The sequence below is a fragment of the Eurosta solidaginis genome, chromosome X (assembly GCF_040869045.1).
Source record: "Eurosta solidaginis isolate ZX-2024a chromosome X, ASM4086904v1, whole genome shotgun sequence".
Taxonomy (NCBI): domain Eukaryota; kingdom Metazoa; phylum Arthropoda; class Insecta; order Diptera; family Tephritidae; genus Eurosta; species Eurosta solidaginis.
In genome coordinates, this window is record NC_090324.1 from 143312782 (window position 1) to 143338672 (window position 25891).

The 25891-nt window shown below is 39.3% G+C and overlaps 1 pseudogene; it reads left to right on the forward strand.

The window, feature by feature from the left end:
* Window positions 1-3376: 3376 nt before the first annotated feature.
* Window positions 3377-9137, forward strand: LOC137235174 (cysteine desulfurase, mitochondrial-like; annotated as a pseudogene).
* The last annotated feature ends 16754 nt before the right edge of the window (window positions 9138-25891 follow it).

Below are 25891 nucleotides of genomic sequence, written 5' to 3' on the forward strand. Positions count from 1 at the left end.
GACTCAACACTAACCTACAACGAAAGCCACCCCATTATTATCCCGGAAAAATCCCGATATGCTGCACTTTTCCTACGCTTCCTGCATGAACTTTTCTTGCACGCCGAAGTCCGTCTCATGCAGCAAACGATTAGACAAGAACTTTACATTCCTCGGCTCAAGCCACTCATCAAAAAATGCATTCTTCAATGTAAAACATGCACCGTCCACAAGCAGCAAATGCGCTCCCAAATAATGGCAGCCTTGCCACCCACACGATGCACTTTCGCTCCCCCCTTCACCACAACGGGGGTTGATTTTGCGGCCCTTTTTTGATAAAAGCATCCATGCTAAGATCGCCTACCCTCGTGAAGGGTTACGTGGCCGTTTTTGTTTGCTTCACGACAAAAGCGGTACATCTCGAGTTGTGCTCAAATCTCACCTCTGAGGCCTTTCTGGCTGCATTTGCCCGTTTTGTCGGACGTCGAGGCTATCCCGCAACTATGATGAGCGATAATGACACAACCTTTGTAGGTGCTAAAAGAGCTACGGAAAAGGAATTTGTGACATTCTCCAACGAAGTATCCCAAGAAGTCGTCAAAAAATACGCCGCTCAAGGCATAAAATGGAAGTTTATAGCCCCCAGCGCTCCTCATATGGGCGGCTTATGGGAAGCTGCGGTCAAAAGTTTTAAAACCCACCTCAAGAAGTCAGTCGGATCTCACAAATTCACTTTCGAGGAATTTACCACCCTGCTAATACGAATAGACGCCCCATCTCCCCGCTATCTCAGGATCCCTCGGACTTTACCGCGCTCACCCCGGGACATTTCCTTCGGGGAACCCCTTTATTAGCGATTCCTGAACCTGACCATGAGAACCTATCTCTGCTCAACCGATGGGAAAAGGTCAAGGTGATCCATCACCAGTTTAGTCGACGATGGAGGGAGGATTACCTCAAGGACCTCCACAAACGGTATCGTTGGAAAGACACCCGCATTGAGCCAAAAGTCGGGGAGTGTGTCCTCATCAAGGACGATACACTTCCTCCCACCGAATGGCGCCTCGGACGCATCGAACGAGCACGCCCCGGCCCGGATGGCCAAATTCGTGTCGTCGAGGTGCGCACCCAATCCGGCATTCTCACACGGCCGATAGTAAAACTATGTTTTCTGCCCCTGGCGGATCGTCCGCCCAGCCCCAAGCGACCGTGTAGATGTTCGTTACCACCCCACTCACAAGACCGCTTCGCCCTAAAGATTTATCCCGTCAAATCCCAAAAACAACAATTAAAATCCCGCTACATCTCATAGTTACAATCATCAATATACCCCGCAGTAAAGTCATATGAATACGACTCGTTTCAGGCGAACATGGATGTAACACCAACTCCAAGGCCAAGAACGTCGATACGCTCTCAGGTGGTGGTGGCTAGCAATCACGCCGAGCGCCAAAACAACAACTCCAACAATAACTTCATGAAATGTCGCGTATGCGATCGCCATCATGCGCTACGTACTTGCCCACTCTTTCGGGGCATGCAGCCGTCGCAGCGGTACCTCGTGGCACGAGCCCATGGGTATTGTACCAATTGTCTGGCGCTATCACACGCGACGAGTGAGTGTACGTCGCCCATTATGTGCCGAATTTGTGCATTGCCACACCACACCATGCTCCACCGGGCCCCACCACCACCAACACCATCGGGCCACGCACCACAAACACCACAAGTGCCTCCGACACCGGCACCACGCTCTAACTCTCGCCGCCGCCGCCAACGCCCACAACAACAAGCCGTCAACAGTCGTTATAATCCGACCACCGTCACTATCCCAAAAGCACGGACCGTTCGGCGCTCAGCAGCAGGCCTTCAGATGGCTTCACACCGAGGCAAAGTGGCAAACATTCTCATGAACGAGGCCATGAGAGCTCTGGAGCAGCTCAAAGTGACTTTAGCCGGCTAACGCGCCTAGGCAGGGCAGGATGTTCAAGCGAGCGATTAGCGCACGCATCGTGAATTGATTTTACATATTGAATTTCCCTTTATGCATTGAATTTGTAGTTCTTACATGACTCCCTCATGGGAACACCCCTAAAACCTCAGCTAAGTGGTTGGCAACGCGTGCGCTACTCGCTCGCCTGAACGAGCATCCACTGTCAAACACTTGTTGACATTTTTCTTTTTACTTTTTTATTCATTCGAAATTTTTTACCCTCTCGAGTGTGACGAAAAGTTGTGCCTTTTAATTATATGCAGTTTATGTAAATTTTGAAGTTGTATCAATTTATAATTAAAATTGTGAAATTTTAAAAGTCGAGTATTTCTTTATCAAGTGGATTTTAAAGCCAGGCTTGTCCATAACAATTTGTTTGCGAAGTGCCAGCGCCAGAAAGCAAGGTTACACCAGAGTCCTTCAAATCACCGCTATCACCATCACCATCGTCGCCACCAGTACCGCATCAGACCCTGCATCCCCAAGAAGGGCAGCAACGGAGCTGTACATTTTAAAGATCAAAAAACCATTATGGCCGCCAAGAAGAGTAAATGGTTTTACCTGGTAATATTTATACCATGGATATTGCAATAGGGGAACTCATGTAACCTTATAAATGCCTTATAAAGTGTGTAAACGTATAAATTTATCTAGTGCGTAAACGAGCTGTCAAATTTTTTATGAAAAACCATTTACACAATTTGTATAAATGAATGTGTACACAATGAATGTAAACGCGGTAAACTTAAAGGAATGCAACCTTGCAGACATTACAGCAGGCATTTTCATCAGAAATCTCGAACATCAGCAAGTAAAGACGTTTTAGCTTTGATTTTTCACTTATTCTTGGCATTTTTAATTTGTATAACAATCAAAAAATTTTTGTTTGGCAATAATACAGCTGATAAACAATCAAGTTTATCAAGAATATTACTAGGTGCGTTCATATAACAGTGTGTGTAAAACGATTAAATTTTACACGTTATAAGTTTATATGCTTTCATGAGTCCCCCTAATATTCAAATATCAGTGATTAAGGCTGATCACATTCCACACGATGTGTACAGATCACAACCACAATAAAGCAAAGCTTGACGACAACCGTAGGCAAGCATTGGCTTCTTGATTACTTTGAAAGCGGCAGCCACCAATATAAATTACAGCAAATAGTAGCGAAAAATTTAGAAAAAAATATTAATTATATTTAAAAAGCGCCCAAAAGAATGACTCTAGCTTTTATTATCTGTTATTTACTTCTATTTTAGTTTTTATTGACAAAATAAAAAGGAAGCCACTTACTGTTGCTTTCAAAACCTTAGAATTACGTTTAATCTGGCTAAAACAGCTTTCGTGTTGATTGTCGTGACGCTCTGTTGCGCCGAAAATAACAAGACTAATCAGAACATGTGTAAAAATAATATGACAGATGTGGCGGCTACACCGCCGTCGTGAATGTATTCAGCCCTATTGGCGATTTTCTTTCATCATGAAATTCTAATAGTGATAGCGGCGAAGCAATCACCGATAGTGAAATATTTATCGTTCATCACTACTAGCTCATGATGCAATAACCAGGGGCCCTATTCAGTAACTGTGAGTTTTAAAATGTACACTTTTTCTTCATATAATTTGTATGAAAGAAAAATGTATATTTCAAAATTCATATTTACTGAATAGGGCCTCAGGTAGAAGCATAAGCGAAAATGCAACCCTCCTGTGTAATTTGTTGTTGCCGCTCGTCCATAGACTGTCAATCGTGCTTTCAATTTCTTCTGTCAAATGTGATGGAAGAAGAAAAATGTCATTTGTAATCTTTGTCAACAAACCGAAAATTAAAACAGAAAATTAACTAGTAAACGTTGGTTTGCTTATATAGGAGCTCTTTGCCGTTCACGAAATATATTCTTTCACAGTGTTGTTCTAGACTATTACCAATCTAAGATCTTTAACCCACATTCTCCATGCCTCCACTAGATTTGGTTTTAAAAGTGGCAAAAAGCCATTGATTGGTTGTAGAAATAATCACGGAACGAGATAGAGATTCAAAGGGTGGAAAAAAATATAAAATATAATACAAATTCAAGTGAAAATACCAAAATTTTATAATTTAAATTGAAATATCAAATAACTGTGAGAAAAAAAGACTCAAAGCAAACAAATTTGAATGCATACATATGCAAATAAACGGAAGGCAAGTTAAAATATAAATAAAGTAAAAAAAAAAAGCAAAAATGAGTGTATGTGCGAAATGCAATAGCACTATAAGAGGAGAGAGCGGTATACGATGTGAGGGAGTGTGCGATAAAGTGTATCACTTGAGCCTAATATGTGCGGATGTTTACAAATATAGCTCTAAAATTATTGGAGAAAAAAACATGGTACGCTTTATGTGTGATGAATGTGTAACATATATACAAAATGTTGATTTGGTGCTGCAAGATATGCAAATGAGTGTTAAAAAAAATAACTCAATACTGAAGGAGTATAAACATGAATTTGAAGATGAAGAAAAGCCAAGATGAATTGAAAGCCTTATTGGAAGCTGTAGAAAGTCGGTATACACAACGCATTGCAACAATGGAAAGATCGCAAAAGTTATTTGAAAAGAAAATTGGCGAGGTAAAAAACTTATACGATATCATTGAAGAAGTGAAAAATAAAACTGAGATAATTGGTCAAGACAGTGACAAGGTACACAATGAAATAAAGAAAATAAGCAGTACAAATATTGCTAAGGAAATGTCATATGCAGAAGCTATTAAAATAATAACAAAAAAGGTGAAGTGCCGCAGTTAAAAAAAGATGTAGCAATAATAGTGAAACCCAAATCAAAACAAACAGTGGAAAAAACTAAACAAGATTTAAACAGCAAAGTAGATCCTAAAAATTGAAAAATTTCGAATATCGCATAAAAAGCAATGGTGTAATGGTAATTCACAGTGAAAATAATGATGAACGTGAAAGAATAAAAACAGCGATTGAAAATAATATTGGAAAAGATTACGAAATTAAGGTGCCAAACGTGATTCGCCCAAGCTTAATTGTGAAAGGTGTAAATATTCAAGTTGATAATGCTGAGTTGATTGAGAGAATAAAAAAACAAAACGCTCACATAAGCGAAAGTGCATTAAAAGTTGTGAAGAAAATAGAAAGAAAACGAGGCAATACAATAGTTTTTGGCGTTATAATACAAGCTGATAAAGAGCACTTTTCAAAGATACTTGCTGCAGAACGAATTAATATCGGTTGGGAAAGATGTAAAGTGTACGATGCAATCAGTGTGCTTAGGTGTTATAAATGTAAAGGCTTTAACCACAAATCTGTGGAATGCAAAAATGAGGAAGCCTGTCACAAATGCTATGCCAGCCATAATTCAAAAACGTGTAATGAAATTCCCATAAATAAATGTTTAAATTGTATTAAAGCAAAGGAAAAGTTAAACCTGCCATTAGACATAAATCATGATACATTTGACAAAGAATGTCCTTGCTATGTGAACAAATTGCAAACAAGAAAAAGTAAGCTCGGGTATTAGCAATTAAAAAATTATGAGGGCATCAATCTAAAAGATAACATTAGGCAGCGAAAGTTGAAAAATAAAATAAAGTGCATATACCTTAATATAAACAGAATCACATCCAATAAGGAAGAAGTTGAAAGAATGATAGAAGAAGAACCTCCAAATTTTGTTTTTTGTACAGAGACTCATACCACAGAGAATACCAGTGATTAAGAGCTTAATATTGTTGGTTATAACCATGCAAGGTGTGATTCACACAGCCGACACACAGGTGGTGTATTGATATATATTCATAAATTGATTAGCTTCAAAGTAATATACAACAGTAATATAAACAATAATATGTGGTGTGTTGTGCTGAAAACAACGAGAAGCACAATTAAGTGGCAAATTGGTGTAGTATACCATTCACCGAATACAAGCGATGCTGAGTTCATTAGATACATGGGTGAAATGCTGGACGAATATTTTAATGAAAATGGAAACAATATCATTATTGGTGATTTCAATATAAACATGAATGTAAGGTCAACTTACTCAAACCAGCTAAACCAAACATTCACATCAATGTCAATGAGACAGTTAATCAATTTTAATACAAGAATAACCGAATCATCACAAACCAAAATAGACCTTCTCTATAGCAATAGCGGTGATATTGAAATACAAAACTTAGAGAATCAGAGAATATCAGATCATGAAACAATTTGTATCAAACTGCCTGTACAAAAAAACTACAAAATGAGAGTGTATGATAACCGCTTATGCTGGGACAACTATACGGGGGGAAAATTTATTAAATCATCTTAGGAATTATAATCTGGCCGAACTTACAAACTGTGACATCGATGAGAAAGTCATAGTCATAAATAACATTTTGGAAGACGTAATGGATACGATAATATTTGAAAAGCAGGTTCAAATCAAAATAACGAATAAGTGGTACGATCGTGAACTTACAGAACTGAACTTTACAAGTTGGCAAAGATATCAAACTCATGGGAGAATTAAAATGATATAAAACGACACTACAAAAGAGTAATCAAGTTTAAAAAGAAGAAATACATGGAGAATAAAATAGCAATCAACAGTAACAACCAAAGGCTGATGTGGAAATGTCTAAAAGATGCTGTAAATATGAACAACGAGAATTCTCAAATAAAACGAGTTTTTATAAACAACACTTATGTTGAGGAAGATTATGAAATTGCAAGACAATTAAATCAGTTTTTTATTGAAAGTATAAGAATAATACGTAGTAGTATTGAAACCATTATGTCAGTTGAAGCTGAGGTAGACATAAAAAGAAATTTATTTGAACTTAAAAATGTAAGTGTTGATCAGTTCTTGCGTACAGCGGCAATATTACAAAATAAATATGGTGGAAGAAAACTATTAACAGAAGGTGTCGTTAAAGATAGTATGGTGTACTTAGGATACTATTATACTAGCATAGTTAATGAAAGCTTTAATAGTGGTGTTTTTCCAGCATGCTGGAAAACGTCGACAATTATACCAGTTGAAAAAGTTAAAGGAACAGTAAAACCAGAAGAAATACGGCCAATAAATACGTAACCTAGCGATGAAAAAATAATAGAGAAAATTGTAAAAGAACAGCTGCTAGAATATGTAAATAAATATGAAATTATTATTAGCGAGCAATCAGGGTTTAGATCAAAACACTCCTGTGAAACCGTACTGAACATGGCGATAGCAGAGTCGAAAGAAGGAATGTCTTGCAAACTAGTAACAGTCACAGTTTTTCTTGACCTTAAAAGAGCTTTTGAAACTATTGATAGAGATATGATGTTCAGGAAATTATATAACATCGGCATCCGAAATACAGCTTTAAAGTGGTTCAGAAGCTACCTTACAGGAAGAAAACAGAGAACTTTAATTAGGAACGTGACATCTCCTGAAATAGAAGTGGAAATAGGTTTACCAGAGGGATCAGTACTAGCCGCGATTATGTTCACAATATACATAAATGATATTAAAACTTGTTTGAGTCACTGTAAAATAAGACTATTTGCAGATGATGCATTGTTGACGATAAGCTGTCCATCCGTAACTGAGGCCATATCAAAAGTACAAGCGGATATAGACTCTGTATATAAATGGCTATGTCAAAACAAGCTCAAAATTAATATTGAGAAAACAAAATGGATGGTTATGAGTAAAATACACTCAGGAGTTGACAATGTAACCCTAAAAATAGCAAATATCCAATTAGAAAGAATAAACCAAATAAAATACTTAGGAGTTATAATAGATGAAAGATTAAAGTTTGATGAGCATCTTAAATATATAGAGGGGAAAGTTTCAAAGAAGATAGGTTTTATGATACGGACGTGCAAGCACATAAGCCGATACTATAAAACAATGGTTTATAAGTCTATCGTTGAACCTCATTTTATATATTGCCCAACGATTCTATTTACAATAGCTGATTCAAGGATAAATACGTTGCATGCGATTTATTTTAAAGAAGCGTTTTGATACTCCCATACAAGAGCTACTAAACAGCTTGAACTGGCTTAGTGTAAAACAGCTTGTGCTATATTATACTTTGAAATTCATACACAACATGAAATTAGGAAACCTACCAAATTATCTAAATGATCGTGTAAAATACAACAACGATGTCCATAACTATAACGCAAGAAACAAAAATAATTTCCACTTGCCAATTGTAAAATCCGAATTTGATAAAAAGAGTATATATTTTGAGATTTTAAGAGAATACAATATACTTCCTAGGGACTTAAAAGATTGTAAAATTATGAAAGAGTTCATACGAATATTGTAAAGGAGTACCTATTAGGTAAAAAAGAAATACATTTTATAACTCAAAATTAATTATGCAAAATCCAAAGACTGTATAATGTATAAATGTGATCTCATAGATTTAATCTAAGTTTAAGACTGTAATAAATAAAATAACTAACTAACTAACTAACACCGACGCAGCACAAGCAGTTGGCAAAATTCCAATTAATGCAATGAATATTGATTTAATGTCAATATCTGGCCATAAATTATATGGTCCAAAGGGTGTTCGCGCACTTATATACATAGTGGTGGTGGACAAGAGCGTGGTCTACGTAGTGGTACTGTACCTGTACTGATTTGGTGCTGCATGTGATCTTTCACTCAAAGAAATGGAATATGATAAGAAATGTATAGAGTTTCTTTCGCAACGTTTATATGATCGAATCACTTCAAGATTATCGCATGGTATATGTAACTGTGATCCAGAGCAAACGTACAGTGGTTGTTTAAATTTATAATTTGCTTATGTTGAGGGTGATTCATTACTGATGGCCTTAAAAGATGTGGCGTTGTCTAGTGGCTTAGCATGTACTTCAGCATCACTGGAACCTTGGTACGTACTACGTGCGATTGGAACTGATGGGGATTTGGCACATAGTTTAATAAGGTATACGAGCTTACCGTCGTGAATTGTGTAGATAACTTGAAAGCAATTTATTGTTTATAGGTTTGGTATTGGTCGTTTTACCATCATTGAAGAGGTTGATTATATTGCCGATAAATGCATCATATGTCCAGCCTTTACGTGAAATGTCTCCATTACCTATTGATTTGAAAAATATCCAATGGTCCCAACATTATTTTTGTTTATGATATATAAATAAGGGACTGTTTTGTATTGTATGCATCTTTTTATGTATATACTAGAAGACCCGGCAGACGTTGTGCTGGCCTAAATTTGGCCTATCTGCATACATTTTAATAAGCTTTTTCCGTCTGACTCCGCCATCCCTCTCTTCACTTTTTCCTAATCCTTTTATTCACTCCTCCCTCCGTCTTTTTCGCTTCATCTATCTCCATCTTCGTCTCATTCTATATCTTTCTCAATCTCCTTCTCTCTTTTCTCTTCTCTCAATTTCTTCTCATTCTTCTGCATCCATTATTGCCTGTCCCAGAGGGTGGTATGTATTTTATTCCAGTCCCAGTCCCACTCCTAGTCTCAGTCCCAGTCCTAGTCCTAATCCCAGTCCCAGCCCGTCTCTGGATAATATATTACTCTGTACCAAAGCACTCATCAACAGCTTTCATTTGATATCCATATTGTATAAACACTATCTAGGCATTCACTGGACAACGTTTTGGCCTATATCTCGATACCCTAGTCACCCAGGGGTATGAAAATTACCTTTTACATAACGAAAGACCCTCCTAAATTAAAAAAATTTTCATAGTACCTTTAAATCGCGTGCCCCCCCTCCCCCCCCAAAATCCCTCCCGCCCCCACTCTCGGCGGTCGAGAGAGGCGCCGGAATAAGGTGTGACAGAGCATCGCCCAGAAATACAAGAGGACGCCGACGTAAGGCACGACAGAGCACCGCAGCAGAGAGAGACGCCGCCATAAGGCGCGACAGGGCACAGACGCCACATACTAACGGAATCCGTCTAACGGAATACGGGCGGAACGTTAGTGCCCGGCACCACAGTCGAGGATACCGCAAGATAATCTAAATGAATTTGCAAATGAAATATACAAACACGTTTTCTTTTATATTATAGTATTTAAGCAATCAATCAATAAAGTGAAGTATTATATTAAATCGATTTGCAAGGTGCCCCATAAATACAAATTTATTGTAAACGAACCCCGGACACGGCGAGAATACCCCAGCAATTATTAAAGAAGCAACGGGGCCACGGAAAAGCCACGTTACAATTGGCGCCCGAGCAGGGACCTGGCAAATCGCATAACGTCATAAGGAAAATTCCTGACTAAAGATATAAACCACAAGATGGCCGACCAGGTCGACACCACGTCGTTAGACAACATCGCGAAGGAACAACTGGTGTCCATCGCATAGGAACTGGGTATCGAGCACACAGGCACAACGCGGGAGATCCACAAACGCATCGGGGCATTGGCTGCTGAGGGACCAAACGACTTGGAAATATATAATAAATTCCTCTCAGTGGAGGCAAGATACAAGGATACCGAAAAAGCAAATGAGGGAGGAGGTGAGCCGGAGACACCAATCTCTCCGGCCACAGACGAAATCACGACCGGGGGTCAACCACAGCAGAACCCACTGGAATTTCCTCCACGGAATACGCAACCCGCACAACCGTACTTACCATCGGGAATAATAGCACCAGCCAGCAAATATTACCCCTCAGGTAACTCAGGCACCGACGGTTGTATTCGCACCCAGCATCAACCAAGTGTGGAAGTGGTCAGTAAAGTACGACGGTGGATGGGACCCGTTAGCCTTCATCGAACGGCTAGAGGAGTTTGCCGAAGTGTACGTGCTAAACGTGGATCTCCTACCAAAAACCATGCCCGAGCTACTAGCGGGCACCGCGCTACAGTGGTATCGCAATAACAATGCGCACTGGGACAAGCTTCAAACAGCATTTTTTATGTTTCTTCCTGCCAGTCAGGTATTTCGAGCATCTCGAGGATGACATACGCCAACGAAGGCAGTATAACAGGGAGAAGTACAAGGATTACGTGCTAGCAATAGAGAGCTTGATGAGAGACACATGGTACACCAGCAAACAGCGGCTGGAACGAATCTTCCCTAATAGCCACCCCGATTACCTACTTTATATCCGTCGGAGGGATTTCACCAATCTCGCAGAACTCTTAACCCTTGCCGAGGAATACGAAAGCATACACGAGGGCTATCGAAGACCATCAGACGGACAGCGCCGCGAGGTTACGCGACACGTCGTAGGTGCCAAGACACCGCAACCTGCACCCCCACCACCGCCACAACCACCGAATATACCGCCCCACTTGCCTCCAGCCAATCAGAGATTCGACCCCAACAACGCATGCAGAGGGTGCGGTGAACAAGGACACTACGCCAATAGATGCCGAAACCCACAGAAAATTTTTTGCTGTGAGTGTGGTAGCAGTGATATACGCACAATCGAATGCTGCCGTCGACGTCAGGGAAACGACAAAGGGCTTCACGAAGAACAAGGCGCGGTGAGCCCAAAGAACCCAACGCCGAATCGGCAGTAGCAATGTACCAAGAGCATGGCCGCCCTTACGCCGTAGCCAGGCTCGGCGCGGAATTAACCGAGGCGTTCATCGATACAGGGGCAACGAGAAGTTTCGTTTCGAGTAGCTTTGTAGAACGTGTGGTAAACTCTGGGAGTGGAGAAATGGTGAGAGTGACCATCAAAATAACAATGGCACACGGGACTAGCACCTCAATCTTCGACGCCAAAAGGACTGAGGTACGCCTCCGAGTAGCGTCACACCACACAGTTTCACACGTCATGCCCGAAGAAATCGACGACATCATACTGGGCCTAGATACGCTAGGGAGCATGGGAACCACCATATCCTGCGGAGGAGGTCACTTCGCACTTTCCAGGCCAGTCACACAGCACACATTGCCACTAGCCGAGCCGACACAGATCACGGAGGAGGTAACGCCAACAGGCGAGGACAACAATAACATAGATGATAGGATCAACAGGATCAACAGTGCCTACGATGAGGACAAGACGGGACCGAGTGCGCGGTTTTCTGGCAAAAGGGCTCCGAAAATTCGAGAGCATGAGTGGGCTAAAAACAATAGCCGAGCACAGGATTATCCTGACGGACGACCGCCCTATCAGGCAACGTTACTTCTCACGCAACCCAGCTATGCAGACCATCATCAACAACGAAATTAACGAATTATTTCAGAAAGGATGCATCGAGCCATCCTGTAGTCCACACAGTGCACCAATTGTACTAGCCAAGAAGAAAAACGGGAAGAGGAGGTTATGTGTTATCGGCAGCTCAACGCCCGATCCGTACCCGACGCGTACCCCTTACCCAGAATACAACATATACTCGACAAGCTACGACGAGCAATGTATATCAGCAGCTTGGATTTGAAAAATGGCCACTGGAAAATACCACTGGAGCCCCAGAGCCGTCCTTCACAGCTTTTACGGTACCGGAACGCGGGTTATTCCTAGACCTTCACCTTACAAACAGATGCACGCAATGTCGGGCTGGGCACCGTATTGACACAGGACTTGAAGGCGGAGAACGCGTGATCGCCTACGCCAGCAGGAAACTCAACAAGGCGGAAACCAACTACTCGCCCACCGAGAAGGAATGCCTCGTGATCGTCTGGGGAATATGCAAGATGAGGCCATACTTGGAAGGGTACCGATTCAAGGTAATCACGGACCATATGTCCCTAAAGTGGCCAAACTCCATCGAAAGCCCCTCTGGCCGTGTAGCACGATGGGCCTTGGAACTTCAGCAGCACACCTTCGACAACGAGTACAGGAAAGGAAGGCTGAACCTGGTAGCGGACGCACTATCACGACAGCCACTGGAGGCCCTACGACTGGCAACGACAACAGAGCGACCATGCAAGTGGTGGCGCAAGCGCGTGAACGAAGTGAGCACTAACCCCGAGAAATATTCAGACTACATCATACAAGATGGACAACTGTACCGCCATATTCCCTGCCGGTCACACGATGAAGAAGCGGTCCCTTGGAAATTTTGTGTACCCACACCACTGCGACAACGAGTATTAGCAGAAAACCACGATATCCCAAGCGCGGGACACATGGGCATCTGCCGAAAGGTAGCGCGGATTGCCAACCAGTACCACTGACCCGGCATATTTCGGGACATCAGTCGATACGTACGACAGTGCGAGTCTTGCCAGAAATACAAGGAAGCACAGCAAAAGCCGGCTGGAAAGATGCTCACACAGGTGGCCCAAGAACCATTCGCCACGGTATGCGTCGATTTCGTCGGACCACTCCCACAATCCACACACGGGAACACGATGCTATTAGTATTTTTCGACCACTTCAGCAAATAGGTGGAACTGACCCCCATGAGGCGTGCTACAGCAGAGGGCCTTCAACGCGCGTTCAGAGAATGCATCCTCGTAAGATTTGGTGCTCCCAAGATACTGATATCTTATAACGGCGTTCAGTTCACCAGCACAATGTGGCAGCTGTAATGGTCGCTTGGGCTGCAATATGTCTTTTTGCGTGTACCTATCCCCCTTTGAAATAAAATTTCTCGCATGTGAGAAATTGACTTAAGAACTTGTTTGCCGCTCTAGGGCATTTAATTGATTACCTCTAGTAAAAACGACAAATTGTCACCTATTGGCTGAAACGGGAACAATAATTGCTTGGATTTTCCCAAGGTAAATCTGTCCGAAACTTTCAAATGCTGAAATGCGCTAGAGTTAGTTAAATATGTCTCGTAGGCTAGAAAAATTGCAAACAGTAGCAAAATCAAATCATTCACGTCATTCTGTCTTAGTTTTATTACAATGATTGAAAAGACGCATTTAAGTGACATTAAACATTTTCTCAAACGAAGTTGGGAAAGTGTCAAAAACAGAAGCCAAAAGATAGGAAGTCCGATGGTATAAAAGCGCCTGAACGGCTACAGTTAGCTCTCCTTCCTGTTTTTCATCGTACCAGACGAACAGCTCCATTAAAGATATTCAGGCAGTTCCCGCAAACCACATGGGTTTTGTTTTCTCTTAATGAGGTAAGACATTTTCATTTAAATCTCCTTAGATAAGAAATAATTTTAGGGTATGTTTCTTCAATAGGCGTGACTACCATATAGGCAGAAATTCCTACCCACACTCATCGCCTCCTGACAAGTTGGAAGTCACTTCCCCATTGCACATAGGTGAGGGTGTGGAAGCTTTTTGGTTACGAACCATTTGTACACATTTTAGCTGAGGAGCATCCAGTGTGAGCATCCACTAATTCCAACGCGACCAACGAAGATTAAGCATCTAGAAGGATCCTGGGGCTTGGTTTTACCACCCCACCTCATTCAAGCACCATCAGGCGCACATGAAATAGGCAGCATTTTCGTCGCTGTTTGCCATCCACCACCCCTTTGCAAAACAAATTAGTGCACAGTGTGACAAAAATTAAAATTGTCATAGTGAAAAAAAAACGATAAAATAATAAGTTTAGCGCAGTGAATTAAATGGAAAAAAAAACTATAAAATGTAGTAACAATTATTGTTAAACCGAAGATTTTGTAGAAAAAAAGAGATAAAGTTCGTAACAAAAGCCTAAGATAAGGTTAAACGAAATTTATAGTAGTGAAAAGTAACTAAAAGGAACGATAGAAAGAAAGGAAAATTAGAAAAAAAAAGAGTAAATATGTTATATCAAAGAAAAAATAAATACTAATAATAATAATTAATTCAAAAAGTTACGTAAAAATGATATGTGAAAATATTTGAGTGCATATGTGTGGTAGGCATACCTAACCCCGTCTTTCCTCACAAAAAAAAAAAATAATAAATAAAATTATTTGAAAAATTAAAAAAAAAATAATAAATTTATTTTGGTAAAAAAAAAAGTAATAATATATTCAAATTAAATTCTGCGGCTACCGAACGCTTTTATGTGTCACTGTAAGCGATCGCACTCCCTTACAGTGTAAGTCACATCATAGCCCAAAAACAAAACCAAAGCAAGAAATTTGTCAAACAGATATTATAACTGCATCAACACCGCTGAAAGGCCTTTCATCGCTGGATTGCATCACCCACATACATACCTACCACCATAAAATATGTAAGTAATATTGTTTCAATATCTTTGTTGCCTTTGTTATTGTTTAGATTTTTTTTGCTTTGATTTGCAACCAAAACAAATCGGCATATTAGTGGGCATAATTACCTACCTACTTTACAAACGTATGTACATACATCGGTACACCTGTTGTGCGTACTTATGTATGTAAATTCGTAAAAATCGTTTTGTAGCTAAAAAGGGTCTACATAAGTATGTATGTAAAGCCGAGATGGGCACATTAGGTTAAAAAAATGTACGTTTAATCGCTTACATTCTTTTTTCTTTAAAATTTAATTATTTACCATAATTATTTGGTTGGGTTGCGTTAATACACACCAAACAAACTACTTTATTATGTAAAATGTATAAAAATTCCTAAAAAAAAAAGAAAAAAAGAGAGACAATCATAATTGTCATGTGCAAAATTACAGTCTATCGTTCTTTCGAACCAATTAAGTTTTGATGGTAGTATTTGTAGTTACAGTTCGTAAATTTTGCTACCAAACCTAAACAAACACAAAAAACAAAAATTGTTTTAATAATGTAAAATCAACCAAATAAGTGTGGCATACCCCTCTGATGCAAATATACCTACATTTCTACATAGTTATGAACCGGCATATAATTTTTTCTTGTACAAGTTTAACAAAATAGGAAAAAAAAACTTCATATAAATACCTAAAGCAAAGAGGGCAACAAAAATTCTTTGCAGAGTGTAGCTTGTTGTTGGCTTATGATGCCCTGGTAGGTCCAGTAAGTTCAATCGAGTAAATATATATAATTTCGCGATATGATAATTGATTACCTTTTGCTCATATGATCATCCGTCCGTAAGTTTTTTTTTATATTCCTTGTCTTTGCTCAAACCGGGTAAATTTAAATATACCTCGTAACAATATATAATATTGATACATTGTTATATAGTACGTTTTTGGTTCAACAATTTTCGACACGCGTTGAAATTATAACAGTTTAAAACATTTTTTAAACCCATTTTTCATGGAACTCCCCCCCTTCCTATTAGTCTCCCTACCTACATTCACACTTATGCACATAAATATGAATTTTTTTCCAAATGTAAGTTAAATAAAAACTACAAAACATTTACCAAACAATATAAGAAAATAACGTCAGCTTGTAATTTTTATGACGCCCGGGTTTTTTCAGTAAACTACCTATCGTCAATAATGCTTTTGTCAATTGATCTGCTGTACTTTAATGATATGCATTTATTTAGATATTGCATGTTCTAACTTACATGGTACGTCATTCATGTTGGTAATAGTTTTTGAAAAACCTGTTAATCTATTTAAATTAATTTATTACGCTAGAGAATGGAAAGGTTTTCAATTCCATTATGGTTTCGGTCCCAAATTTTTAACCCGCATTGAAGTTATAAACCTTAAGAAAAAAAAATTATTAAATTTATTTTAATTGTTAAAAAATACCATTTGTTATGGAATGCACCCAGCTGATCTTAGTCCATGCACATACACACTTATGTACTTACCTATAAACATATCCTAGTTCTAGTTGAAAAAAAAAAAGAATAAAAGAAGAAGGGAAAAATAGAAACAAACAAGCAATGTTACCTAAATATGAACCCTAAATATAAGTAAAAATCGTAAGCTAGTGTTTTTTATGATAGCCTGGTATGACTAGCCACATGAAAGATAGTTAAAAACCAGATTTCTATCTGCCCTTTAGGATAACAACTTTATACATAAGCCGCTAATCAGCGTGTAATGTTAGGGTTGCCCTAAATATTTTGTATATTTTAGTAACGAATATTAGGAATTACGGTTAATCCTAAACATCTTTCCAAATACGATTAAGGATTAAATTTTTGAATGTAGTTTGGCAATTAATTATTATGATTAATAAACATTGAATTGTTATCGACTTGAAAATATGAATCTGTAAGTTTTTGTATGTTCCTGTAGGCAAATGTGTTGATGACATAAAAGGTAGTATCCGTTTTTTTGGGATCTTCGAATTCTATTCGCATCAAAGATCATGGTAGGGTAGGGTAAAGACAGCGAGTGTCGACTATCACCTTAGACCTCGCCCCAATATTCACTTAAACAGATGTCCGCTTTCCCCTCTTTAGCATTTAAAGTTCGTTGTTTGGTTCTTTTGAGTTGGTTAGTTACCGATCTCGTTGTTTTGTTTCATTTCGAACATATGTATCTAGGTATTGAGTTAAGGGAATGTAGCTCCTGTATTTAGATTCTGGTTTGGAGTCCTAAAATTAAACTTTATGTAATGTCGGTTGAGACATGGCAAAAACCCACCCCATCCCGAAAGAGCTACGGTCAAGAGGACTCCCCCGCCGTGACCTCTGTGTGGTTACCAGAATTCCACCAAGTGAAAACGTGCCTCTTCATATGTGTATGCGTACATGTATGGGGAATCACACACACATACAAACATTATATACCCCTTCTCTTCGGGGTAGGTTACATAAATATTTGGCGCCCAACGTGTGTGGCTAGCTAAGGTAAGCTTTTGGGTCAGCTAATGCCAGCTGTTGCAGGCTAAGGCTCGCTGAGGCCAGCGATTGCCTTCCCAAATGTTGAGATGCAAACACCAAATCTCTGTTGATTTGATTATGATCGTGTGTAGACGTACACACACATATGTAGATAAATAATTAGCTTTTTATTAGCTGCCGCACACCTTTTGGTTGTGTTAAAGTAAATTGTTATTGAATTATTCATATTAAACTAATATCGCATCACACCTGCCGATGTTGTTTAGATGGGTTTCGTCTAACTTCCGCAAGTGGAGATGTGGGAATGGATAGTCTAGTTTGATAAAACTACGATGCTGGTGATGCAGCCTGTATACCATGCCGAGAATTTTATTATTCTTTTCTAGCCTTTCATTAATTCAGTATACTAGTATAGCAAATAACACCGGCTATAAATATTACTGAAACTCACACCACAACTTTGCTCGCTTGTCTTCTTAGGCATTGGAAGCATTATCGGTCTGTTACGTTATTGCTTGGCAATACTGTTTAATACAATTACAGAATACTGAGTATTTGGAGAAAGCTGGATACCAGTACTGATTGTCCCTAAAATATATTTTTCCTTGCTTAGCGGATGGATTGATTCTAACTTTCAATTGTCATAATCTCGAATAGGTTTACATATGGCTTGAATCCTCATTTTGTAATGTTCTAATTGTTGTCTGGAACTTGTGAGCATGCAGCCTTGCGTCCACTTGCCGAACAATAAGAATTGTGCAACTTTTGATCTTTCTCCATTTAGTATCCTTTCGGTCTTAGATTCAATAACCCAATTTAAATTTTCACGGTCATCCAGTTAATGTGTATTATTGGTCAATAATACTACCTTTTTGTTTTTGTTATCAACACATGTCGTACCCAGGAACAGTATAGTTTTGTTATTTTGAAATAATGCCCTTACACAGAAGTCCACAACAACCTCCGCGGTCAGGACTTGCCCCACAAAACAAATGTGCTATTTGTAGCTAGGAAATAAACAATATTCACCCTTGTTTTTTGTTACCCTGCAAACATCTTTTTCATAAACAGTGTTTTGAAAGTTGGTTCGATGAAAATAATGTTTGCTATATTTGCAAAAAATAAATAAGTCAGCGAGACTTGAAAGTAGTAGTAGGAAACTGCTCACCAGGAGCAATTCCAAAGATATCTTCTGCTTCAGCCGCCGATAGAACAATCATAACCCAAAGTTTGACGAGTGCGTTTAATCAAACTGAGACTTCACAACCTCAAGATTTACGAGAGCAACGTAACGACGAGGCTGGCGCAATGCAGTCGTCTGCATTAGATAATAGTCATAGCCTGGATAATACTCACGTTCCTCCACCCAGACAATCAAATAGAAGACGAGGTAGATCCAATCGTTCTGGAAATACCCATCGAAATAATGAGGTAGACTACACCGTAGTTCAAGGAATGATTGAACAATCCATCACCCGTATCATGTCAACGTTAAATGTTAACAATAACCCTAACTCCCAGCCAAGCTCTAGCCCTAGCAATACCCAAGGGTTATTACCTGCGATTCGCGAGAGTCACTCGCCAGCGTTAGTTCCTCGAAAGGTTGCAAACACCATGCAAAAGTGGAATCTCCAATTCGATGGATCTTCTGAGGGGTTAGGAGTCGAAGCATTTATTTATCGCGTGAAGTCCCTCACGGATGAAACGTTATATAGTGATTTTACTTCTATGTGCAAGCACATACATATACTTTTTGTTGGAAAAGCACGAGAGTGGTATTGGCGATACCACAAACGAGTCAATCGAGTCGTTTGGTCGAACATTTGTGCATCCCTTCGCCAACATTACAAAGATTATCGTTCTGACTTTATGAGTCGACAAATGGTTAGGTCCAGGAAGCAAAAGCCTGGTGAATCATTTTCGGCGTATTATGATGCCGTTGCTTCCCTAATTGACAAATATTCGGTCAGAAAAGAGGAAGAAGAATTATTAGAGATACTTAAACATAAATTACGCCCAGAAACCCGACAAAAACTGTTGTACCAGCCGGTACACTCTATTGGTCATTTGCGGCGTTTGGTCAAAATGGGTGAAAACTTGACACAAGAGTTTGTGGTCCAATAGACACCCTTAGTAAACCAAAACCAAATTTCAATCGACGCCAAGTATGTAGTCTAGATGAAGCAGAGCCAGTTCATTCCGACAATAAAACAACTGAAGTTGAGTTAGCAGCCATTCACATTAGCCAAGCAAAGTTAAAGTGTTAGAACTGTGATGAGGTTGGCCATATCTGGGAAAACTGTCTAGCTGAATGTCGTATTTTTTGTCATGGATGTGGTGCTCTTAATGTGTACAAACCCCAATGTCCAAAATGCGCTCGGAATTTTTCGGAAAACCGACGCGCGGGTGCATCCAATCCCAGCCGGATGCCCCCGCAAACATAAATACTTTACCTTTGCCTTTGCATTGAATCAACAACAAAAGCAGCAGCTAGAAGTGGTTAAGCATCTGTTCCCCAGTGCTTCGGAAGGTTTAGGTCGCACTACATGGATACAGCATGATATCGATGTAGGAAGTGCGAAGCCTATTAAACAGCGTTTTTACCCAGTAAGTCCAGCGGTGGAAAAGCTTCTTTATCAAGAAATTGACCGTATGCTGGAACTTGATGTGATTGAACCTTCTGAAAGCGTGTGCAGTTCTCCAATGAGACTTGTTATTAAGCCTAACAAAGTTCGACTTTGCTTAGATGCTCGTAAGCTTAACGATGCTACAAAAATGGATGCGTATCCATTACCTAGCATCGATGGTATTTTTTCTAGACTGCCTAAGGTAAACATAATTACCAAATTAGATTTAAAGGATGCGTGTTGGCAAATAGAGCTCAGTCCCGAGTCTAAAAATTTGACAGCCTTTACGGTTCCCGGTTGTCCGCTATACCAATTTAAGGTAATGTCGTTCGGCCTTTGTAACGCGCCGTCGACCATGTGTAGATTGATGGACACAATCATTCCGCCAGACCTCCTACATTGTGTGTTCGGATATTTAGACAATTTATGTATTGTGTCCGAAGACTTTTCATCACATCTGGCTGTTTTAGTTCGCCTCGCTGAGCAGTTTCGTAAAGCCAATTTAACGCTCAACGTAGCTAAGAGTCAATTTTGCGTAACAAGCATTAACTATCTAGGATATATCATCGGCAGTGGAGGTATATGTACAGACCCTGAAAAGATAGCTTGCATCTTGAATTGGCCCGCGCCAAGAAATCTGAAACAGGTGCGAGGATTTCTCGGTGTCTGCGGATGGTATCGTCGATTCATCCATAACTTCGCCGAACTTACTTATCCTATAACGGAAGTACTTTCGACGAAGAAGAAGTTTGAATGGACACCCGAGGCGCAGCGAGCCATGGATCAGTTGAAACAAATATTGACCTCTGGCCCGGTCTTAACAAATTCCGATTTCGAGAAAAAGTTTTATTTACGCTGTGATGCCAGCGATGTGGGTATCGGAGCTGTCCTAGTACAGTTGTCTGACGACAATGAAGAAAAACCCATCGCTTTCATGTCAAAAAAATTGAGCCGGGCCCAACGCAATTATAGCGTAACGGAGCGCGAGTGTCTGGCCGTAATACTTGTCATTGAGAAATTTAGGTGCTACTTAGAACTTCAGGAATTTGAGGTGGTGACGGACCATTCTAGTCTTTTATGGCTGATGCGCCAACAAAACATATCTGGTAGACTGGCACGGTGGATATTCCGGTTGCAACAATTTAAGTTTTCGATTTCCCATAGGAAAGGTAAAAAACATGTTGTTCCGGATGCTTTGTCCCAGCTAGAGGAAGACGAAATAGCCGAATTGGATATGGGACCTGTAATAGACCTCGAATCAAATGCGACGATGCCTATGCAAAGCTTAAAGTTAAATACCAAGAAAACAAAGAGAAGTTTCCTGATATAAAAATCGTAGACAAGTCTTTGTATATGCGCACAGAACATGCAATTGGTAATGAAGTTGAGGATAAGTATTCTTGGAAATTATGGGTTCCCGAAAGGCTAAGGAGCGATGTGCTCAAGCAGGCCCATGACAGTTGCACTTCATCTCATGCAGGTGTACAGAAGAACATTGAGAAGTTGCGGCGTTATCTTTTTTGGCCTGGTTTAGCAAAAGATGTACACGCTTATATAGCTCAGTGCGACAAGTGTAAGGAGAACAAAGCCACAAATGTAACTCTTCGTTCACGCATGGGTTCCCATAGTCAGACGTGTAGACCGTTTCAACGGTTATATATTGACCTGCTTGGCCCGTATCCGCGCAGCAAGACCGGCCATATAGGGATTCTAATCGTTTTAGACCATTTCAGCAAGTATCATTGGATACAACCCCTTAAAAAGTTTACGTCTGCTGCCATCCAAGACTTTTTGTTAAAGAATATATTTCATAGTTTCGGTGTGCCCGAAACTATAGTCAGTGATAATGGCACACAGTTTAAGTCTAACGACCTTAACGCCTTCCTGACAGAGCTTGGTATTCATCATTTGTATACTGCGTTGTACTCCCCTCAAAGTAGTGCTGCAGAGCGGGTGAATCGTTCACTATTAGCCGCTATTCGTTCATACCTGAAGCATGATCAGACTGAGTGGGACGTACACCTGACTAGTATTTCATGTTCCTTACGATCATCATTGCATCAATCACTAGAGTGTTCTCCATATAGAGCTTTATTCGGATTGGACATGATAACGCATGGATCAGATTATCAGTTATTGAAGAAGTTATCGCTGTTAGAAGAGCCAGTAGTGCCGATGGCGCGATCAGATAATTTGGCCTTGCTTAGAAAAGATATTCAAGCAAACATACGTAAAGCTTATGAACGCAATGAAAAACAGTATGTATGTTTGTTTAATGGTGTATCCAGTTTATACTTATATTTAAGAATTCATGAGCTTAACACCGGCTTATAATAATTGAATTTCGAGGTTTCGAAATCCGAGGTTCGAATCCCGGTGAAACCTTTGATAACATTACAAAATTGCCTGATGATGATTACGTTGGCGGTTTTCGAAATGGTCCATCGCAATATGCCAGTAAATGTTTCTTTCTTTTCAGTTTCTCTTAGAAAATATAATAATTGAAATTCAATTATTATAAGCCGGTGTTAAGCTCATGAATTCTTAAATATAAGAAAAACAGTATAACTTGCGCTCAAAGCCAGTATCGTTCAGGGAAGGTTAAGAAGTCTATCGCCGAAATTTTGTCCCAAATAAATTTACTCAAAATTTTAATGCCAAACTAGGTCCACTGTTTATCAAATGCAGAGTTCGTAAAAAAATTGGAAACTGCTACTATCAACTTGAAGATTTGCAAGGTAAAGAGATAGGTAGTTATCATGCTAAGGACATTCGCAGTTAGTTCCCCCCAATACTCCGTCTTACGGTGTCTTATTATAGGGTTTTGTAATGGTCGCTTGGGCTGCAATATGTCTTTTTGCGTGTATCTATCCCCCTTTGAAATAAAATTTCTCGCATGTGAGAAATTGACTTAAGAACTTTATTGTCGCTCTAGGGCATTTAATTGATTACCTCTAGTAGAAACGACAAATTGTCACCTATTGGCTGAAACGGGAACAATAATCGCTTGGATTTTCCCAAGGTAAATCTGTCCGAAACTTTCAAATGCTGAAATGCGCCAGAGTTAGTTAAATATGTCTCGTAGGCTAGAAAAATTGCAAACAGTAGCAAAATAAAGTCATTCACGTCATTCTGTCTTAGTTTTATTACAATGATTGAAAATACGCATTTAAGTGACATTAAACATTTTCTCAAACGAAGTTGGGAAAGTGTCAAAAACAGAAGCCAAAAGATAGGAAGTCCGATGGTATAAAAGTGCATGAACGGCTACAGTTAGCTCTCCTTCCTGTTTTTCATCGTACCAGACGAACAACTCCATTAAAGATATGCAGAAAGTTCCCGCAAACCACATGGATTTTGTTTTCTCTTAATAAGGTAAGACATTTTCATTTAAATCTCCTTAGATAGGAAATAATTATAGGGTATTTTTCTTCAATAGGCGTGACTACCATATAGGAAGAAATTCCTACCCACACTCATCGCTTCCTGACAAGTTGGAAGTCACTTCCCCATTGCACATAGGTGAGGGTGTGGAAGCTTTTTGGTTACGAACCATTTGTACACATCGGAGCTGAGGAGCATCCAGTGTGAGCATCCACTAATTCCAACGCGACCAACGAAGATTAAGCATCTAGAAGGATTCTGGGGCTTGGTTTTATCACCCCATCTCATTCAAGCACCATCAGGCGCACATGAAATAGGCAGCATTTTCGTCCCTGTTTGCCATCCACCACCCCTTTGCAGAACAAATTAGTTCACAGTGTGACAAAAATTAAAATTGTCATAGTGAAAAAAAAAAATAAAATAATAAGTTTAGCGCAGTGAATTAAATGAAAAAAAAACTAGAAAATGTAGTAACAATTATTGTTAAACCGAAGATTTTGATAAAGTTCGTTACAAAAGATAAGGTTAAACGAAATTTATAGTAGTGAAAAGTAACTAAAAGGAACGATAGAAAGTAAGGGCAACATTAGAACAGTTTAGGTCCCCCAGCGGGTTAGGGGGGGTCAGAATATACCCGCGGTAGGTATGCCTGTCGTAAGAGGCGACTAAAATACCAGATTCAAGGGGCTGTGTAGCGCAACCCTGCAGGTTGCCAGCGCAACATATAGCTTCTCAAAACCCAATTGTCAACCTCACCTATCCGCGGCGAATCCTGTTTCACTAACAGACGAGGCTCTGGCGACCCTAAGCTCCTTTTGGAACTTGGGGTTGGGGAGGGAGGGGATGGCCTGAAGGTTTAATGTGGCCACATAAATCGTTCCCGAGATGGTCGGGCCAGCACCTTAATGGTGCTGTGGTACCGGAGCGTACCGGATCTGTATCCGGCAAAGGACCATCACATCGATAACACTCCCCAAAGCCTTCGGGGAGCAACCTTATCGCTACAACAACAACAACAACATAGAAAGTAAGGAAAATTGGAAAAAAAGAGTAAATGTGTTATATCAAAAAAAAAAATAAATACTAATAATAATAATTAATTCAAAAAGTTACGTAAAAATGATATGTGAAAATATTTGAGTGCATATGTGTGGTAGGCATACCTAACCCCGTCTTTCCCCACAAAAAAAAATAATAAATAAAATTATTTGAAAAATTTAAAAAAAAATAATAAATTTATTTTGGTAAAAAAGAAAAGTAATAATATATTCAAATTAAATTCTGCGGCTACCGAACGCTTTTATGTGTCACTGTAAGCGATCGCACTCCCTTACAGTGTAAGTCACATCATAGCCCAAAAACAAAACCAAAGCAAGAAATTTGTCAAACAGATATTATAACTGCATCAACACCGCTGAAAGGCCTTTCATCGCTGGATTGCATCACCCACATACATACCTACCACCATAAAATATGTAAGTGATATTGTACCAATATCTTTGTTGCCTTTGTTATTGTTTAGATTTTTTTTGCTTTGATTTGCAACCAAGGCAAATCGGCATATTAGTGGGCATAATTACCTACCTACTTTACAAACGTATGTACATACATCGGTAAACCTGTTGTGTGTACTTATGTATGTAAATTCGCAAAATCGGTTTGTAGCTAAATAGGGTCTACATAACTATGTATGTAAAGCCGAGATGGGCACATTAAGTTAAAAAAATGTACGTTTAATCGCTTACATTCTTTTTTCTTTAAAATTTAATTATTTACCATAATAATTTGGTTGGGTTGCGTTAATACACACCAAACAAACTACTTTATTATGTAAAATGTATAAAAATTCCTAAAAAAGGAAAGAAAAAAAAAGAGAGACAATCATAATTGTCATGTGCAAAATTACAGTCTATCGTTCTTTCGAACCAATTAAGTTTTGATGGTAGTATTTGTAGTTACATTTCGTAAATTTTGCTACCAAACCTAAACAAACACAAAAAATAAAAATTGTTTTAATAATGTAAAATCAACCAAATAAGTGTGGCATACCCCTCTGATGCAAATATACCTACATTTCTACATAGTTATGAACCGGCATATAATTTTTTCTTGTACAAGTTTAACAAAATAGGAAAACAAAAACTTCATATAAATACCTAAAGCAAAGAGGGCAACAAAAATGCTTTGCAGAGTGTAGCTTGTTGTTGGCTTATGATGCCCTGGTAGGTCCAGTAAGTTCAATCGAGTAAATATATATAATTTCGCGATATGATAATTGATTACCTTTTGCTCATATGATCATCCGTCCGTAA